Source organism: Mytilus trossulus, chromosome 1 (assembly GCF_036588685.1).
Source record: "Mytilus trossulus isolate FHL-02 chromosome 1, PNRI_Mtr1.1.1.hap1, whole genome shotgun sequence".
In the NCBI taxonomy this organism is placed as follows: domain Eukaryota; kingdom Metazoa; phylum Mollusca; class Bivalvia; order Mytilida; family Mytilidae; genus Mytilus; species Mytilus trossulus.
In genome coordinates this window covers 50772624-50795169 of record NC_086373.1, presented here as the reverse complement: position 1 = coordinate 50795169, position 22546 = coordinate 50772624, and the positions used below count along the sequence as shown (strand labels likewise).

General features: G+C 31.7%; 1 long non-coding RNA gene across 1 annotated transcript; it reads left to right on the top strand.

Annotated features, from left to right (window-relative positions):
* Positions 1–10234: 10234 nt before the first annotated feature.
* LOC134708474 (uncharacterized) lies at positions 10235–14263 on the top strand. Its single transcript, XR_010105846.1, has 3 exons — positions 10235–10492; positions 12060–12150; positions 12701–14263. It is a non-coding gene; the product is annotated as an uncharacterized LOC134708474 (long non-coding RNA).
* The last annotated feature ends 8283 nt before the right edge of the window (positions 14264–22546 follow it).

Genomic DNA, 22546 nt, shown 5'->3' with positions numbered 1-22546 from the left:
TACTCATTAATCCAATATTAAAACCAGACAAAGATTATCGTGACCCTTTAGGTTATCGAGGGATAGCTCTGATGTCAATTCCCTGTAAGATATATGCAGATATTCTTAACACACGTTTATCATCCTGGTTAGAAGAAAATAACATCTTAGACGATGAACAAAACGGCTTTAGAAAAGATCGTGGTTGCATTGAACATTTATACTCTCTAACAAGTATTATAACTAATAGAAACATCGAAATACTATCAACGTTTGCTTTTTTCATCGATGCCAAAAAAGCCTTTGATTCTGTAAATAGAGATATGATGTGGTTTAAACTGATGTCAATAGGCATAAATGGAAAGTTCCTAAAAGGACTACAGTCGCTATATGTAGATGTTCGCTATGCTGTTCAAGTAAACGGCCATATGACCGATATGTTTGGCGTTAATATGGGCGTAAAACAAGGCTGCAAAATATCACCATCATTATTCTCTGTGTATGTAAACGATCTAGTCGATGAAATAAACAATCTGAATCTTGGTATCCCGACCAATGAGTCGTGCATTTTGTCTATCCTGTTATACGCTGACGACATTGTTTTACTAAAACCAGATGAAGAATCCCTTCAAATGATGTTAAATGTAGTCAGCAACTGGTGTTCAAAATGGAGATTAAGTTTAAATTTTGAAAAGACAAAAATAATACATTTTCGTTGTCCCGCATCCCCTCGATCGAACTTTAACTTTCTTTTTGGAGACACAACTATTGATTATTGCAGTAAATATCGATATTTAGGATTGTGGCTTGATGAACATCTAAATTGGAAATTTACAGTGAGGGAAATAAGAAAGTCGGCCAGTAGAGCTCTCTCCGCACTTTATACAAAGTTCATTTCATGTGGCGGAATGGACTATGACATATTTACAAAACTATATGAAAGCCTTGTACAGCCTGTTTTATTATATTGAGCGAGTATTTTGGGCATATCAGAACACAAACAATTAGAAACTGTTCAAAACAAAGCATGCCGATACTACCTAGGTGCTTTTAAGAACTCTTCAAACCTAGCTATACGTGGAGACATGGGATGGACTACGGTAAAAACTAAACAAAATATCGAAGTTTTGAGACTGCATACGGGGTATATATCTTCCAATTAATACGATATTCCCGTGCTTGCATTTCCTACCCTTCCGGGGCACCTGAGATCACCCCTAGTTTTTGGTGGGGTTCGTGTTGTTTATTCTTTAGTTTTCTATGTTGTGTCATGTGTACTATTGTTTTTTCTGTTTGTCTTTTTCATTTTTAGCCATGGCGTTGTCAGTTTGTTTTAAATTTACGAGTTTGACTGTCCCTTTGGTAACTTTGGTCCCTCTTTTCTGAAACGAAAGCATTTAAAGCAAATCTGACCAGGGATGAAAATATTCATAAGGTCAAAACCTATCTGAAATATTCAGACGCATCAGACAACCTGTTGATGGGTTGCTGTCTCAGAATTAGTAATGTTAAGGAAATTTAACATATTATGGATAATATCTTGAAAATTATAATAGATAGAGATAATATGTTAACAGCAAAATTGTTCAGCAAAGTAAGATCTACAAATAAGTCACATGATCAAAATGGTCAATTGACCTCTATAGGAGTTATTGGATTTCGAAGTAAATTTTGGGCATTTTTTTTAATTTTCTGTAATCTCTGAAACTACGGAGACAAATTCAGCCAAACTTGGCCAGAATCATCATTAAAGTACTATTTTGCACAGTTTGTTCTTCATGTTTGCTTACATTTAAAAATCTCTTCCTCTGAAACTACTGTGCCTAATACTTCTAACTTTAAAGGAATGTTCCTTTAGGAATCTAGTTTATGAATTGTATCCGAATTTTTTATCCATCAAAAACATGGCCGACATGGTCAAAAAAAGAAAATGCAGTTTTTGGCTTTTATCTCAAAAAATAAAGCAGATAATGCAAATCTGATGCTGTACACAATCCCCGCTTTAAAAAAAGTGGGGGTAAACTGTTTTACCTCTGTCTGTCAGTCCATCCGCCCGTCAGTCCGTCTGTCAGTCAGTCCGTCTTTCCGCCCCATGAATATTTTTTGTCGCTTTTTTCTCAGGAACTACATTACAAGGATTTCTAAAATTTGGTTTCAGGGTTTATATCAGTCAGCTATACCGTGTGATGCATTTTCGATTCATCACTGGACAACTTTCTGTTTACCCTCAAGTATTTGGGCGGGGGTATCATCACAGTTTCACTTGTTTGATTCTGATTTTTCAACTGTCACATTGTTTTTCAATTTATTTAAAAAAAAAAGAAACGTGATTTTGAGTTTTTATACTTTTGTAGTCCGTACAATAATAAGTACAATTGTTTTTTTAACGGTAGAGACACAAGCAATATCATTTACATGCAAAGCAATTATCTTCATATTCGTCATTTGGGTATTATACTATCAATTAGATTTTACAGCTGTATAACATCTTTTTGTGGTACATCCATGGTATATGCATGTAAAACGGTATGATTCAGACCCGCTGGAGTAGAACTATAACTGTCAATATTCTTTGATACGGTTTTATTATGATTGTTTTGCTTTACTTTGTTTTTTGTTTATGTGTTTTTTTTGTTATATAAAATACCAATGATAAGGACCAAAATGCTTTCCATGTCCTGAATTTTATATGTCTTTTGTTATTTCACCATACGATGTTAAATAAGGGGAAAAAGGGGGATTCAACAACGCAACTTGTGAACGGTTTAACCCTATTATATATTATAAGTGTTTGTCTTTTGCGGAATAAAGTACTGATAACAAAGTTTTGCTACTCTCTATCCAATTATTTACTGGTGATTTTGAACTTGACATACTATTAAGACGCATGTGTATTGTTTACGACCGTATTGGTATTTTGAGATACTAGTTGAAATATTTGAATAAACTAGAATAATTCAGTCGTTATATTCCGCTGCTCTTCGATGGTGATGGTTGGAGAAAGTCGGACATTGAGACGAATTGGATTATTCGAGTTACATTTGAATTGGTAAATCATGAGGGTAAGTCATTTCAGTGTCTCAGTTTTCAGAACTCATTGTTGATTTAGAATAATTATAGATTTGATTGCTAAGTCTGTATTTTATATTATTCTACCCTTGACAATTAAATACATTATTTAACTTCGCCAGCTGAATAATGTTATAGTATTGGTGAAGTATACCCTTATGATTATAAACGTAATGCTACCTTTTTCAGATCTTTAAGAATGACGTTGAAATCTTTAGAATCAATTTTTTGTGCAGCCATTCTTCAATTATTTACAGCGACGACTAATATATCTATTACGAGTTTGCTTTCCTCTTATAGTTCTTACAATTGTGCTATAACCCATGAGTAACTTTGTAACTGAATACCTGATGAAGACGTAGTTCATCTTGATCATGTTTATAAATAGTACTTAGTAATACTATTGACCTACGTAAATATTTGTACATTTAACAAGCGGTAAGTTCAAGCTTGAAATAAACGGGGATTTTCCAAACTGTCCACCTAATAATAATACTGACATTTAAATTCAGAAATATTTGTTATTGTTGATTAAAGTCAAAATACAGATCGTACTATTTTCATACAGTGACGACTGACCTACAAAATCGAAGTTAAATCCGATTGAAATTCAAATATAACCTATGTATAGGTACTTGGAAACAGTTTTAACCCTCTCCCTTGTTTCCAAACTCCGTTATTTTATTTTTTTCTGTTAAATTCCATTATTTTCGCGTTTCTGTATACTATGAACATACGTATCCTGTAAATAAAGTGTATTTGCTATTAACTATCAATTTCAAGTTTCTTCTCATATGCGATCACTGCTATATTATAGAGAGAGTCTCTATCAACCCGATAATTATTATGCTGTCCCCGAGTACTCTTCTGAAATAAACTGAATAAATGAATGAATTAATTAAGTTTAAAATTCTAAAGAGTGCTTTGAATATTTTTTCAGATATTAATTTGAATATTTGTTAGATAACATCAAAATGACGAATTCAGAAATACAGTTTCGTTTTATCGAGATAACGATATATATTTATCGAAATCTATATTTATTTAACCGAGATAACGATTTAATAATCCGAGATCTCTTTTAAATAAATCGAGATAACGATCTAATAATCCGAGATCTCGATTTAACAGTTTCGTTTTATCGAGATAACGATATAATAAATCGAGATAACGATATAATAAATCGAGATAACGATATAATAATCCGAGATCGCGATATAAAAATTTCGTATCGAGATAATGATATATTTTTATCGAGATCTCGGTAAAACGGTGATGTTTTATCGTGATCTCGAATTAAAAAAAAAAATTTGTGACTCCCTTACGGCTTCCGTACAACTCTGATTAGAAACCCTTACCAATGTACATACAATACATTTAAAAATGGAATAATTCTACTAATGAATTGATAAAAATCTTTAAAATGAAGTCATACTGAAGTGAAATTAAAGCAATTATTACTTTCCGTATTTGTGAACATCAAAAAATTCTAAGTCATAGTTTGTTCTTATGTTGCACTGTAACACCACTGTCCCAGGTTATAAATTATGGGAGGGTTGGCGCCTTCAACTAGTTTAACCCAGTCACATTCTGTATGTGCCTGTACCAAGTCAGGAACCTGCTTTCATTGGTTGTCGTTTTTTTGCTATTCCTCAAATTTGTTTTTCGTTTATTGTAAGGACGTCAACTCGGTAAAGATTTACTAATCGAGTATTCGTTGGATTTACCGAGCGATACTCTAGTACTCGCTCTGAAAATCATCTACAAAATGGAAACACTAAATTATATCCATTTAACGTTGTCTTAGAGAGACTTTAATAAAATTTTGAATCTGAATCTATCTTATGAATGTAAAACCCTCAGCATTATTACATATGACTAAAACATAGTCCCAATAGTTGTATACCATAATTAAAAGCTCATTTACTACATGTACTAATTGAGTGAACTGACAATTATCTAATCGATTAATTAATAAAAATCTATAGAAAATATTTACTCAAACAACAGTATTTGGGAATTGGAAAGAAACACATTTAAAGATCATCAAAGGGGATCATTAGAACTTACTGATGACTTTAACCATCCTCGGAGGGTCGACACAAGAAGCAACAAATTTCTTCTTATTTAGAAATATCATATTGTCAAATTTTTCAAGGACGAGTCAATTCCTAAACTTTGTTACGCAACTTTTAGTTCTGCTGATGAAAATATTTGCTCCGACTTTACAGAGGTGTTGGAATGACTAAGACACGATTAGCTAAAAGTGTAAGTCTTGGAAATGTGCTCTTGAGTTGTTCAAAGCTTACCTCTGTTCGAGGGAATTTTAAATGACAATTAAAAAAAATCGAAACGTATTCTAATTTGATTAATTTTGATAAATATTTCATTTCCCTGGAGGCGCTCTTAATAAAAAAAATATTTTTGTTTAAGAAGGCAACAATATTCTATCAGGAAAACGATTAGTTGAGTATCATTTTGGTATTCGATACTCCGTACTACCGAGCTATACTCGAGTACTCGAGTACTCGTTGACATCTCTAGTTTATTGTTTTGCATAGTTTGTTCATATGTTATGCCGTTACACCACGTTGTCCCAGGTAAGGGGGAGGGTTTGGCGCTAACAAACTAGTTTAACCTCACCAACTTCTGTATGTAGATATAGGAAGATGTGGTATGAGTGCCAATGGGACAATTCTCCATCAAAGTAACAATTTATAAAAGTAAACCATTATAGGTCAAGGTACGGCCTTCAACACGGAGCCTTGATTCACACCGAACAGCAAGCTATAAAGGACCCCAAAAATTACTAGTGTAAAACCATTCAAACGGGAAAACCAACGGTCTAATCTATATAAAAACGAGAAACGAGAAACACTTAATATGAACCATATAAACAGACGACAACCACTGAACATTAGATTCCTGACTTAGGACAGGTGCAATCAATTGCAGCGGTATTAAACGTTATAATGGTACCAAACCTTCTCCCTTTTCTGAAACAGTAGTACGACATCACAACATTGAAAAGCCTGTAATTCATTGGTTGTCGTTTGTTGATGTATACCAGTTCATTATTTTGTACATCAGGCCGTTAGTTTTCTCGTTTTAATTGTTTTACTTTTGTCCTTTCGGGGCCTTCTATAGCTGACTTTGCGGTATGGATTTGACTCATTGTTGAAAGCCGTACGATGACCTATAGTTGTGAATTTCTGTGTCATTTTAGTCTCTTGTGGAGAGTTGTCTCATTGGCAATGATACCAATTCTTCATATTTATATAAACTAGCTAAATTTTTAATGCAATTAATTTGTTTCCGACTTTTAGGAGTAAACAAATAACCGAATATAAATGGTTGTGCATTCGAAGATGTTGGGTCTTCTATTATATAAATACGCCTTCAAAACCATGAAAATGGATCGCTGAAAAGTCAATTGTAAAGGGATAAGTATACGTAAATAAGTTGTTTTACAGCATTTAACAAACATAAAACAAAACACACACACATAACTGGGGCAGGTTTATTGTATTGAGATATTTCTAGTTTGTATATTTTTTCTGTTATCTATTTTTAATAATCACTATTGACATCCTTCAAGAAATCAAAAAGGACTCTTCTTTGAAAAAGGAAATACACCAGGGGATTATTATCATTTTCATTTAGCTATATAAGAATAAGAATAAAAACAGTATGGGTACCTAAATTTCACAATACACATTAGATAAACATTAAAATTGAGAATGGAAATGGGTAATGTGTCAAAGAGAAAACAACCCGACCAAATAAAAAAAACAACAGCAGAAGGTCACCAACAGGTCTTCAATGTAGCGAGAAATTCCCGCACCCGGAGGCGTTTAGCTGGCCCCTAAACAAATATATACTAGTTCAGTGATAATGAACGCCATACAAATTCTAAATTGTACACAAGAAACTAAAATTAAAATAATACATGACTAACAAAGACCAGAGGCTCCTGACTTGGGACAGGCGCAAAAATGCGGCGGGGTTAAACATGTTTGTGAGATCTCAACCCTCCCCCTATACCTCTAACCAATGTAGAAAAGTAAACGCATAACAATACATAATTAACACACATATCATTAACCTCTGCGGAAATAAAGTGTATCAGAAACTGAATTGATATCATAAAGTTGATAGAATCTCAAAAACTTTCTTTATCCTGGTAATCCTTTTTCGACATGCTCTCAAATATTATAAAATCGTAGGAAAGATTATCAAAAGGGGAATTATAATCTGTTATCAAGATCTAGGTAATGTGCTAATGGGTAAATGAAAATTTGCTATTCAGTAGTGTATTGACATAAGTTTTTTATACCCCATTTATGGGCATTATATTTTCTGGTCTGTGCGTTTGTCCGTTCGTCCGTCGTACCGTTCGTTCGTTGTACCGTTCGTTCGTCCGTCTGTCCCGCTTCAGGTTAAAGATTTCGGTCGAGGTAGTTTTTGATGAAGTTGAAGACCAACCAACTTGGAACTTAGTACACATTTTTCTTATGATATGATCTTTCTAATTTTAATGCCAAATTAGAGATTTTACCCCATTTTCACGGTCCACTGAACAAAGAAAATTATAGTGCAGATGGGGCATCCGTGTACTATGGACACGTTCTTGTTTGTTATTATCTCTGGCTGACAATATGTGTCACATTTAGCTTAATAATCAATGAGTGATGGCTTTTCAAATTTTAATCTACCATTGAATAAACTTCACAGAGAACAATAGTGATTGTATCTATTGAATGGGACAATTCCAATTGCCAATGCACTTATTCAAATACTCAGGTAAACACGAACTGATTCCTTGGAAAGGTTTTATTTCATCCGCAATAAACTGATTGTAAATTGGTTCTCTGACAAACTTTTGAGTCCGCTCAAAGAAAGGTAGCACCTTAGCTTATAATGATTTCATGGTTCAATTGGCTGGTAAAATGACAAAATGTTGCACACAACTTAATCTTTGTTAATACAGTTGTTTTAATAAAACTCTTTCTAAACTGACTGTATTTGATCAAATATTTTCGATTTTTGATCTTATGAAATTGTCCAAATAAATATTTCTGATTTTTTATATATCTTATGAAATGGTTCAAAAGAAGAATATAACAAAAGTAACGATATTATTTTTATTCGCTTATGTTAAGTTATGTTATGTTTTATTATGTTATGTGTTTTTTTTTGTGTTTGTTTGTTTGGTTGTTGTTTTTTAGGGGGCTTCTTGATTTGTTATTGTGTTTTTCCTAGGGTGCTGTGTTTATCTGCTTGTTCTTAATAGAGATTATAACAGTCCCAATGTTTTATATCAACATTATTTTATATTTTAAGTACAATAAAATTTGCATCGTTAATGTTATTAGTACTTATTCATTACCAAAAAACAAAACAAATCCCAGATCAGACAAAAACGGAACCTTTGGATCTAAATTGGTTTAGAATTTATCTAATAGTCTGGTTGAAAAGGCAAAATCTAATTTAAATTTTTGTCATTAGGAAAACTTTAGATCTTTAGTCTTTAGACTTTTTATCAAATTATTTTTGTAGTAATCTTCCTTGTAAATGCATTAAATAAAAAGGATTTTATTGCAGTTCCGTTTAATCAACTATTGTAAAACAAATCTTACTTTTTCATCTGTATTCATGTCACTTAATCGCTATTATTCACAACATCCTGGTGTTTTGACAGCTTCGATATGAAGATGTGGGATTAAACTGAAAAGCATCAAATGTAATGCATTATTTCAATGCATTTTAAGTTCATTGTCTGCACGTATTACATTTATACAGATATATACAGATAAATAAGATAAATAACCAATCCTCCAAGTGCAAACCAAGAATAGTAGGTTCATTAAAAGTAGTTTGTTTCACCGCACTAGTGCCTGTCTGAAACCACACGCATACACACCAGAAAATGATAGTTGATGTCACAAGTTGTGACATTTTTTTTAAGAAGCTTGCCTTCATTTGAGGATGAATAAACACATAGACAAATGTACTCAAAGGGATGAAAACGAGTCAGTACTTATTGTGTACATTAATCATTAAATGATCTAACTGGGTCAGTAGTTCAAAGTTTATTCCAATTATGAAAGTCCCGCTTTGCCTTTTGATGACTAGCTTGTTCGTGTCGATAAGGACCGAGGAATATAATGTAAATGGAGCAAAATTTGCTATCGAAAACGGCAAACGGGTCGTGGCTAGTACATACAATACAGACGAGTTTGCTACCACGAAAGTGATGTGTGCAATGATGTGTATTTCTGAGGCAAAATGCTGTGAAGCAAGCTATAATAACGCAACTTCTATTTGTCGTCTGGATACGTCTGAGAACTGTTGTGTTACCATGGAGAATTTTGACGGATGGGAAGTTATAAAAAAAGATAAATATGGTAATTAATGTTTTAGGTAATTAAAAGGGTAAGTTAAGTTTCTACTCTTAAGGGTGGGGTTGCGTAACTATATTTCCCCAAGACAATCTTCGACCAAAACACTAAATGATACATACATGTATATTAAACGGTCTTTTCCTTGAATGTCTATAGATTATACAATATTTATTCTTCGAATGTCAACAAAATGAATTGAATACAAGTTGTTTTAGAGATCGCGTGTTGTTTTATAACAACATTGAGTAACTAGAAAAAAGGGGAAAAAAATTATCTAAAAAATATTATTTCTTTAATAATTAAATTAAAAAAAGAATGGAATAAGAAGAAAAATGTATAAAAGTGCCACTGTGTTACCATTGGTGCCAGTTAAACAAAGTCGAGACGTCTAGTTAAACGCACTAGAAGATTAAGAGACACCCATCTTAACATTGATGTCGAAAAGTTTACGGAGCTTTTAAGTATTGGTTAAAAAAATAAACAGAATACTGTAAATCAACTTATTTTCGCAGATACTTTATTTCGCGTTTTATTCTTTCTAGTCCACTTCGCAGCTATTTAATTTCTCGATTTACTTATTTACTTGATGTAGTTTATCATGATCCAAGTTTTACATATTTGCGACGATTTATATTCGCGTTATTTTTCTATTCACGTTTCTAAAATAGCGAAATTAAGTCACTCGCAAAAATAAGTTGGTTTACAGTATGCCATAATTAAAGAATAGGACTCTTACATCACGAAATACGTCAAAACTCCACATCCTAATATCTTCCGTTTAATAGAGCTACTCCAGCGACAAGAGGCCCTTACAAGATGTCAACAACCCCAATATAGTGCAGGTGGAAAGCGGGATTTGAACAGCTGTTCTTTACTGTTGGCTGCAATTATTACCTTTATATCTCTGCATTAGCAGTCATACGAGATTTTATTTTAATTCTTTTCTTATAATTTCAGAGCCGGTATGTACTAGTTGTATTAGCTATGGGGCGTCATTTTACGAAATCCCCGAGGATTCTAAGTCATGGCATAACGCTAAGGTATTATTAAATAGCATGTTTGAAAATATATTTAACGTTATAGCATTCAGTTAAATACAAGATGTGTCCGTGCTATTTTACAATATTTACAACTTCCCAAACATTTATTTCACAATAAAATATGTGTTTTGGTTTGTTTGGTTTTTCAATTGTCATTTTGCTAATTCCGTAATTGATCCTGTAATTAGAGATTTATTTGTGCAACTTATTTACCTGAGGAAAGACCATAATTTTCATTGACTTTGAAGAACAAGCGTAAACAGTGAATGTATGTGTCCGTTATGTGTGTAATATTTAAGTCATTCAAATATTTTGATCACATTTAATCTTTTGGTGTAAAAATTTACTTTTCATTAATAAATTTGTTAAAACGCCGATATATCAGCTTCAACTTACCATTAGTTGCATTATAACATATAACAGCCCATTTTTGTCAGTTTTGAATCAGACTTCAATTGGCAAAAGGAATCAACTAATGGTGAAGGTATGTTGCAACAGAATCAAATCGGTAATTCGCAAATAGACTAATGTAATGTAAATTATAAGATTTGTGACAAGCATGAACTAAAAATAAACAACACACACGATATAGCACCAAAGAAAGCAAATAAAATATTTGAAAACATTAAATCCAAGCTCCATATTCTTATCATTGAAGACTTGTAATTAATTCATCATCTTTTACTGTTCAAAGGCAAGTCGAATTTTTTTTTGATATCTTGCAGTGTTATAGATAAAAATAATACTCTAAACATTTCTTGCGTTCGAAATGAATTTTTGGATTAACCTTCATTTGGAACGCTGAAACATATAAGTTTGAAAGCGAGGGATGTAAACAAATGTGGAAACATGGATCGAGCAATTTGACCAATTCGGATATAAAAATAATATTTAAATTCATTTAGGTCAAGTCTTTGTCATTGCGAATTGAAACCTTAGTTTCTTTAAAATTTATTTTTTCATTATAACTTTAGAAAATGTAAGCTATAAATCGTGTCAGTACCGAAGCACCGACTACCAGATATAGTAAATGAAGAAATACACCACTTTATAAATGCAGGGGTTCTGAAGCGTTTTTCTGAACTTTTCTGCATCAGGATTGCTCAAATCTATAAAAGGAAGCTAAACGAACTTTTAGCGTTGTACTGAAACTTACTTTTAGAAATTTTAAAGAAGAAAATGGATAACACTGAAGATATGGGAGACTTTATAAATAGCGCAAAACATTTTTAATGGAGTCACATATGTTTCTATGGAAATAGCGTGAAATAAAGCTTTTTCTTGAGTGTGATATTATTTTTATATGGTAATATTTGAACTCGATGGGACAGACACTCAATGACCCCAAACCTCAAAATTATCGAGGCGGCGAACAGACAGATTTAGAAAAATATATGGTTGTCTGAGCAATACGTCAATTTCTAAAGGGGCGTCTCAAAATCTGTTCCAGTTGTTCCCTTAATAAGCAGCAATATGACATTAATTATGTGGTGCTTCAAGTTGTAACGATATAATTTCGTATCTATTTAAAATTGTCTTTATCCATATATATCATTTCCCTCGACAGACAAGCTGTGAATGCTTAGGAGGTAAACTTCTTGAGGCTGAAACTGCAGAGGAAAACAGTTTTATCAAAAACGAACTCAGTAATACCGGAAGTAAGTGGGAATCTTAAAATAACTACAAATTATGAATTATTATTAGATTAATTTATGAGAAAAAAAAATACCCTATAGTCGGCTATGAGAGAATCAAACACTTTTTTCTGGCCTTTTTATGTCATCGTTCTTTTTTGTTAATACCAAAGAAGAGAAGGACAGATAAATATGTATGAGGGATTTTCCCAAAATATCATACGTGAAAGATGTAGGTGTATATGTAGGATTCCAAGTTTGCTGTGCATTCCGAGATCATTTCAAATAAGGATTTTTGTATATAAAGCGATATTGAATATTTGATTTACACATTTGCACAACCATATCATATGCAATTTTTGGCATCAGATGATACATGATACTATTGATGGTACGTGTTTTATACAACATAAACGTATCACACGAAAATTATTCCAGAAAAATAAGCAGATGCAATTACATACGAATGATAAACAGTTTAGTGTACCAAATAACTTTTACAATATTTAATATTTGTACAGTTGTAAACCAGCATTCAAAATCTATTTTCACTATAAATTACTGATACTTACAGGTAACGGGTACTGGCTAGGAGGTTATAGTTTCAACAAGAATGGAAGTTTTGAATGGATCAGTAATCCTGGGCAACCTATGACATATAATGACATGCACTCAAGTCAACCAAACGCTCCGACTACACAGCTTTGTCTTATGTACTGGGGAGGTTTCGACTACGCTTGGGGTGATGGTACTTGTGAAATACCATCACCTTATGTATGTGAATTTCTTAAAACATAGATAAGCATGGTCATATATACATTATAAAATTCTTTTTAAATTGTTACTTGGATGGAGAGTTGTCTCATTGGCACTCACACCACATCTTCCTATATATATTATAGAATTAATAGAAATTTACAGAATATAACGAAATTGTGCAATGGCAGTGCGTATGAATGACCAAAAGTGGTGAATGGTATTTTCAACTGAATGTTGTACTCATGGAACATTTGTAGCTGTTACTTTATTTAAATAAGAAGAAACCCGGTAAATTGCGAGCATGTGTTGACTCTTTTAAAAACCATTCTGAAAATTAAAAGAAATTAAGGAATTACACTACTTTTTTTCTTGCTGCATTACCAAATTCATTTTTCTGAATTTAATCTAGGTTTTTCCTCTTTAAAAGCAAAGTAAGAAACCATTGAAATCAGAGATGGCGTAAGAATCTTTTACTGCCTTGATCGGGAAAATAAATAGGCAGTAGGTGCCAGGGGCCGTCGTAAACTTGCAGTGAGGTGAAATTATGTTTTATTTTACTTAGGTTTCACTGTGTCTTTAAGATAAAGAACAGCAAAAAAAGCGCAAAACAAACCCATTACAATTGATTAAATAAAATTTCTGTAACTCTATGGAAATTTATCCCTTTTCGAACCCATTGTACAAAAAAAATTAATCAACGTGTGGTTGCTGGTGATCTCAAAAGATCATTGGATGATTTTAAGGGTCATGACCTTTTTGTCTGACTGGATGAACCAAAATATGATAACAGGTGTTAATGAAATTGACAACTTCGTGCAATGTGAAAGGCACTCGAAGGGGATATTCGGTAAACAAAAAAAGAAATGTCTTTTTAATCATTAGAGAAACAGATTCTTACATAGTTACTCGTGGATTATCGGATTTATCCAATCTCGATAGTTAAATTATAAATTTTAAAGTACTCGCCGAGGCGGCTCGAACTTTAAAATTGATAATTTAACTATCTCGATTGGATAAATCCGATAATCCACTGGTATCAATGTAAGAATCTATATATATTGAATGACTCTACCGTTGAAAACTTTATTCATCCCTATTTGATAGCAAAGAATCTCCAATTATTTTGTAAAGGTATAACAACCATGTAGAACTTTAATTTTTAACTATAAATCAGTTACATCAGACTTCAGTGTAGAAAGTAACTCTCGTTCAACATCTGAGCTTTCTTATGACATAATACTTTACGTAAATTCTTTAGAATGAATTTACAGGATCTTCATTTCTGTACAGAATCACATGAAATTTGTTTACTTTATTCAAACCAATGTTGTCCAAATGAGATTCTTTTGCAAACTTCACCGTAATTAAGCTTAGTCATAAAGGGAACGAGGAAAGTTGAGTTCGAAGAAAACCTCAATAATTTAATAGTTTTATTTTAAACAACTGAAGTTTCATATCAAAATTGGTGACCATTAAAATTTTTTGAAGACTAGTCAATTTCAATTTATAATTTTGTGTCTGGTGGTTAATTTACACAGTGTAAAGATGAGCAATACAAGAAATCAATGAAAGCTTGTTTTAAATTACAACAATAAATAGCGTCATCAAATCCTAGTGTCTCAACTTTAATGCAACTTTATAAGTATAAAATTAAACCTATCTTAATGTATGGCAGTGAAATTTGGGGAATGTTTTCAATCACTGCAGTTACATGTAAGAAGAAGAGTAATTACATTTTAAAAAGGTTTATTCAAAAGATACAGGTATATCTAAAATATCACACACAAAAATTATGAAATATATTGTTGGGGTTAACAGAAAAGCAAGTAATTTTGCTGTGTTGTCTGAATTAGGAAGATTTCCTATATATTTTTCTATTTTATTGACTATGTAAAAATATGCTAACAGGATAGAGAAAACAAAGACTGGTTTATTATATGATGCATATATTTGTAATAAAGAGTTACATGTAAAAAAAAAAAATTACTACATGATTTTCTAGTATTGATAGTTTAAAGATAGAACTACAAACTTACATTTAAGTGTTGGTCGGGTATATAGTAAAGATATAGAATTATGTCAAAGTTTTCTGAACTATTGGAAAGATTTTAGAGAAAATACTGTTAATCCGATAAAGGTATTTTTTTAAAACTTTTTTTCAAGTAAAAAATTGTTTGGTACAGAATAAAACATATTGAGTTAAACGAATTTAAAGCTAGATAAGCACTGTTGACGATCAAAATAAGTGAACACACACTAACAATAGAGACGGAAAGATATGCAAGAAACAAAATAGATAAATCACAAAGGTTCTGTTAAAAAAGGCACGTTGGATAAAGTTAAAGATGAAGAATATTTTATATATATTAATGTCCCTTTTATAATCTCTCGAGAAAAGAGCTCTATAAGTTGTATAAAGTGCCAAGTTCAATTGGTTTTTTATTTTAAAAAAACTAGAGACATTAAAAATTATGGAATTATATTAATAACTGTTTTGAACGCAGGAAACTATCAATATAGTACAGATATGTTTATTTGTAACCCATTACGAATATTTGCCTGCTTATATTATATATTATCTTTTTTTATTACCGCTTTTTTAACACTTTTGCTTTGGACTTTGGTCTGGCTGTAGATTAAGATTTATTAGTTGATTATTTTTATTTTTTTATCTGATTGTCAACATTTTTTGTTTCAAAAAAATCATTTTATCAAATTACTGTGCTTTTCATGGGATTGGCCCTTTACTTTCAATAAAAACATCTTTTCTTATCTTATATTATTTGATAGAAAAACTTTTATAAGTCGAACACACAAAAAAAAATAAAAAAAATTGGAGTCATAAATTTTCCATAGCAAAAGTTTATGTCAGAAAAATTTGTTCTGTATACATTGTATAATCAAGTGTTATCGAACAAATTGAACAATAAAACATTCGTAAAAAAATATAAGAGACTGTAGACAATTTGTTATAGATTGGTGCATATTGCAAAAAGTAAAATAACAAAAATCCCTAACTCCAAGGAAAATTCAAAACGGAAAGTCTGTAATCAAATGGCAAAATCAAAAGCTCAAACTCATCAAACGATTGGATAAAAACTATCATATTCCTGACTTGGTACTGGCGTACTAAATTATAATCCTGGTACCTATGATAACTATTTACACCACTGGATCGATGCCTCTGCTGGTGGACGTTTCGTCCCCGAGGGTATCAACAGCCCAGTAGTCAGCACTTCGGTGTTGACATGAATATCAATTATGTGGTAATTTTTTTTAAATATCCTGTTTACAAAACTTTGAATTTTTCGAAAAACTAAGGATTTTCTTATCCCAGGCATAGATTATCTTAGCCGTATTTGGCACAACTTTTTGGAATTTTGGATCCTTAATGCTCTTCAACTTTGTATTTGTTTGGTGTATAACTATTTTGATATGAGCGTCACTGATGAGTCTTATGTAGACGAAACGCGCGTCTGGCGTACTAGATTATAATCCTGGTACCTTTGATAACTATTGGTACAGGTCTCTGTTTATTTTGGGGTACATGCACAGCCAAAAAAAGCAAAGGAACAACGCTGTTATTGCTGTTTTTCATCTCAAAGTCAAAGTGAGGCTTTTAACACGGAGCAAAAACTCTCACCTCACTGCAAATTTAAGACTCTTTACAAAAAGACGATCACGTCAAAACTGTGAGTTGATGAACTAAGACATGGAGTAATTTCAGTAAAATAAATCTGACGAGGAAATTTATCATTTGCTATAACAATTTAGCCCATCAACCACATTTAAGCGTGAAAAAACAATGCCAAGATTAAGACAACCACAGGGCACAACGATATTTTTGTTAGATGACTTAGCAGGAAATATCGTATGTATAGGGCAGACACTTCGGTTAGGCTTTGTAAGATGTAACACAACCAACTTGGGCTTTGTCGGAAAGTTGTACATATTTACAGCAAAATAATTTTGTGTTAATGTCAAGCTATGTAGAATATATATTGGTAATTCAGGTAACTAATGAAAGTTGAAAGACTTGTAGAACGCATTTTTACATATAATTTTGAACAATAAAAAATGTACAAATGAGCTCTAAAAAGGGGGGCATATATTAAATGTGTTTCAAATATGAAGTACCTGTTTTGGTATATACAAAGTTCCGTTTCCCAGTACGCTCTGATATGTAAATATCTATATATTGACCCCCTAAATGCTTGAAATTAAAACATTTTAAGACAGAAAGCAACGGGGCCAAGAATAAGTGATGTGCGTCTTTTTAAAATGTTAGACACATGCTGACCTAAAAGTAAGAGAATGAACACATTGAAGAAGATTAATAATAAAATTAAAATATTTCAATTCTAAAATCTATTAACCCACTAAAATAAGTTGAAATTGAATAAATACAACATCTCATGCAGTTTGTGTGCACTTATTTAGTATTAGTACATGCATGTCTATCACTGGGAGTTGATGAATGCTTGTCTTTTTATGAGGAGAAATTTATAGTTTCAATTTATAAACGTAAAATGAACAATAACTATTACATTTATTAAATGGGACAATTCTACGTTCACAAATTGGCCTGCCTAAGTAAGACATATTGATTCTAGTGAAAGATTTCATTTCTCTTTCGCAATTAGCCGACTTCTAAAACTGGCTATACAATGCTTATGTAATGTTTCTACTTTTTGATAGGTTTATTGCCAAACTATTGACTCATGTGACTATGGGCTTTCATTTTACAATATTTTTTTTAATCATTTCCCTTGTAAATACATTAAATAAATGTATTTTAATGCAGTTCAGTTTAATAATCTGTTAAAGAAAATCGTACGTTTTCATTTTTATTCATCTCACGAACGTTATAGTTATTATTTACAATCTAACCCCTGATGCTTTAACAGCTCCGATATGAAGTATACATGATGTGGGATTAACCTGAAAAGTATACATCTAGGGCTTATACTGCCTTCAACAATGTTTGTTGACATTACAACTCCAATGTTTCAATGCATTTTGTTTTACTTTAATTGTCTCAGGGGTTTTTAAAAACTTAGCTGCACGTATTGGATTAATAGAGATTAATGCCCAATCCTTATTAAGTGCAAATCAAGAAATAATAGGTACGTGATACGTGCATTATTAGTTTGAAACAAAAATCAATTAATATTTCATTCGCACTAGTTCAGGTCTGGCACCACATGCATTCGTTTTAACCGCAAGCGCAACATTAATATTTAATAGATGGTAGTGCAACATGTTAAGATATTTTTGAAACATTTAAGTATTTTTGAGTATATGCACGATATATTGAAATAAGGAAAAAAATCATGACCAGTCATATACACAAAAACTCATTTAATGAAATGAAAACGCATCAGTAGCAGGGTTATTTTGTGCATTTATGCTCCGATTGAAGGTAGTTACTAGTTTTTAATTATGAAAGTCACATTTTGTCTTTTGGTTACCAACTGGATTGTGTCGATAAACACTAAGGAAAATAAAGTAAATGGAGCAAAATTTGCTACTGAAAACGGCAAACGGATTGCAGTTACTGAATACTATACACACGAGTTTTGTGCCACGAAAGTATTGTGTGCAATGATGTGTACTTCAGAGGAGAAATGCTGTGATGCAAGCTATAACCACGCAACTTCTATTTTTCGTCTGGATACGTCTGAGAACTGCTGTGTTACCATTGAGACTTTTGACGGATGGGCAGTTATCAAAAAGGATAGATATTGTAAGATAATTTATGTTTTATGTAATTTTCAGGCAACGCAAAAGGGGTAGTTAAGTTCGTGCAGAGAAAAAAAAGAGTTTTATTGCTCAGCTTCTACTCTCATTGATTCTGTTTTAAAACTATGTTCCCCTGAAGAAAAAAATCTTCGACCAAAATAAAATCAATGGTATGAACCAGAAAATTGGTAAATATTTTTCTATCTTTCATATTGTAAATTCATAGATAAAGTCAGTTTGCCATTTCAGAATTCGATGCATTCTAGGTTTTATTTTCAAAAGTGTATAACACACTTTTGTGATTTGCTTCCGTCCTTCACAATTTGAATTATCATATAAAGTTGGTTGGAGTTTTTGTATAACAAAACGATTTTTTTGCCATCAAAGTCGTTTACATAGTCTAGTGTTAGACATATCAAAGAAGTATTGCCAAGTTCCCCTTAATTGTTTCATCAATATGTTCAAAATAGCAGATATGATGAATAGCAATGAGTACTTTTACCAAAGGTCCACAAATGAATTGTGCAATTTAACAGAAATTCAGCATATATCAAGACATTTAAAATACAATTTTTTGTTAACAATATTTTATACTTAAAAATATTAGAATTGTAATTTAGACCTTTCAATTTGGTAAAGTGGAACAACTTCTCTTTGAACCCCACACCTTTCTTGACGGGAATAACCTTATTTATTCATGAAGAGGGACGGAAGAATATCCGGTAAAGTTGCATGTTATAAGCTACAAGCTAGACACAATGTTGTTAAAATCGCAATTTGTTGAATGTTTGATTGTAACACGTGTCTTCATCCTGACTCATAGTAGACACTAGCCCTGTCGATGAACCCATTAGGAGTTCATGAGATTTACTCCGTTGGGTTTTGTTTCCTTGATTTTAATCGTCATAATGAATTTTCAGCTTTGAACATCGATATAAGTAAGATGACAAAAGTACAGAACTCTAAGGAAAATTTATCTAATGCAACAAAACAACCTCAAGCACATCAAACGAATGGAAAACAACTGTCATATCCATGACTTGGTACAGGCATTTCCAATGTAGAAAATGGTGAATTAAACCTGGTTTTATAGCTACTGTTCGCTAAATTTTATGTTACTCGAAAGCGAACTAACGTGATTTTATTTGAAATATATTCATATTATTTCAGAATCCTTCAGCTATGGGACGTCAATTTACAGAATCATCGATGATTATAGATCATGACATTCTGCTGAGGTAAGATTCTGTTTGCAATATTTTACGTGATAGCATTTAGTTAAACACAAGCTATTTCAGTGATATGATACAATAATTACAACTTCCAAAAAGCTTTAGGTGACAACAAATTGTGTGTTTTTTGTTTGTCTGTTTGTTTGTTTGTTTAAAAGACTTTTTGTCAATTGCGTAACTGATTCTATAATAACTTTAGAGATTAATTTGTAGGATTTTTTTTTTTTTTTTTTTTTTTTTTTTTCTTTGTAGGAATTTTAATTTTCACTGACAATAACGAGATTGCAAATTTAACAAAACTAAATGTGAGTAAAATTAACGTAAGGTATTTGAAGGACGACTGGTTAATGAGTCAACATCTGTTGATGTTGAAAGCAAATATAAAGTACCATGTTTCAATATATTGTAATGTTATAAATGAAAAAAACACTTTATAAATATCTTGCATCTGACGCGTATTTCTAGATTTATCTTCACCAGAAACGCTTTAAACTAAACATTTGAAAGTCATGGATGTAAACATACGTAGAAACGTTATGATTTTTAATACCAAAAGGAACAAAAAAGAATAGCCAAATTCATCTAAGATCAACGTTAATATTGTTGGTGTTAACACTTAAATTTCTTGAATCCGTAGAGATGGATATATTTTCATCAGGAATGCTTAAATCTAAAGCAAGAGGATTAAAAAACTTTACGTCATAAAACGTTGAACTAAACTTACTTTTTTTTTTTTTAATTATTTAAGAATATGTATTACACTTAAACTATAAGAGACTTTAAAAAAATGATGTCTATCCAATATGCCTAGCTTTAAAATGGCGACTCAAAATCTAGATTGGTCCCTTAATATGTAGTTATTTATCATTACTTAAGATGTGCTTGTAAAGATTGTTCCGCAAATTTTTTTAAATTTTTATATATTTCCCCACAGAACAGCTGCGTATGTTTGGGAGGACAATTCCTTGAAGCTGAAACGGCAGAGGAAAACACATTTCTTAAAAGTGAACTCCTTAAAAAGAATGCAACAAGTAAGTGGTAATCTTATATCAAATATCAAGTATAAATGATTGATTAAAAGATCAATTGTTTGATTGCTTATCTCATTGCATATTGATACTATATAATATCAATTCAATATAACGTTTCATCGAATGCCATGAATATAGAAAAAAATAAACACTAAACAAAAGTAGTAGATAAAACACTTTTTTAAGGCCTCATTATTTCAGTAACATATTTGGTCAGAATTTTACAAAACAAACATATTCGATGACTGTTCATGTCAAGTTTCATTAAAAAAAAACAATCCAGCAATTATGACAATGGATGTGACGTCAAAAACAGTACAGACGGAAAACAATACTGATGAAACGTAAATGTATATACCATAACATGAATAAAATATGCTGTGATAAATAAGCCTAAATTAGCATTTAAAATTAGTCAGTCAATAATGGTTCTATTTCGCCAAAAAAATCATAACATTGCAGACAACAAATACTGCTACTGCCTGACATACTCTTTGTTGTTGAAACAGATTATTCGTTAGCTGTTTGTGCGCGATATCGTAAGTTTAATAACCGGCAGGGTCAAACCAAGTACGTGAAAATGGTTGTTGCTCCTTTTTTCCAGGAAATGTTCAAATCAAAAAAAGAAAATCAAATTTTTAATAATCTGAAACTAATTTGGGATATTTTTTAAGCTAGCAATCAAAATTCCCTTGGCAAAATTCGAAAACTTAAAGACAGATATTGAGCATTTTGCTCAATATGTTTCAAGTAAAAAGAAAAATTATTTGATAAAAATCTGTATTTGTTCAGTATGTATTTAGACATCAGTAGTTAACAGTTATTTAAATCTTATCAATCGATTAAGAAGACACATCAAGGTAAAAAAAAACATAAATCTGACGGAATCTCACGAACTAAAACCGGAAAGAGACTGGATGCGTCGACAGGATAAACGTCATCTGTTAAACATGCCTCAACCGCCATGCAAATTGGCATTTATTCAAAATGGCATGATCGGAAATAAGAAACAAACGGTAAAATCATAGATGAGACGACTAGTTTTTAATGAGTTTGGTCATAAACTGTGATTCATAACAGTAAAGGAACAAGTCTGCTATTAAAAGGGTGCAATTGGTGCCGAAACGGAGATAAAATTTATCAAGCAGAAAATTAACAGTTTCAATCATCTCATCATACCTCCATATATCTAACATATTTACCTTTCTCATTTGAGAAGCAGGTTTTAAATGAGTTGCAGCAAATATATATACATTCAGATTGACCAAACGACCATTAAATTATATAGGAACACTTTTGTTTTATAAGATTGTGTGGAAGTGTAGCGTAACGAGTTGAAAAGTCAAAACTATCCACAGAATCAAAAGGACCACCAAAAGCTCGTAATTTATCTAAAACATTCAAAGAATTTTTACACTAAAAAAAAAGTTAATTCCACTATTTTTATATATTTTATTACAAAAGTTAATGATGAGTTATTTGAAAGTAGTTAATGAACTAGTTAAAAGCACTGAAAGATTAGTTGAAGAACACTTAAGAGATTCAGATGAAACAATATTTTACTGTTTTTGTGTAGTTTAGCTGACCAATACATAATAGGGACCTTCAAATGTTAAGAAGAGGCCTTATAGCTGTGATGTGGTTATGCTATGTTTG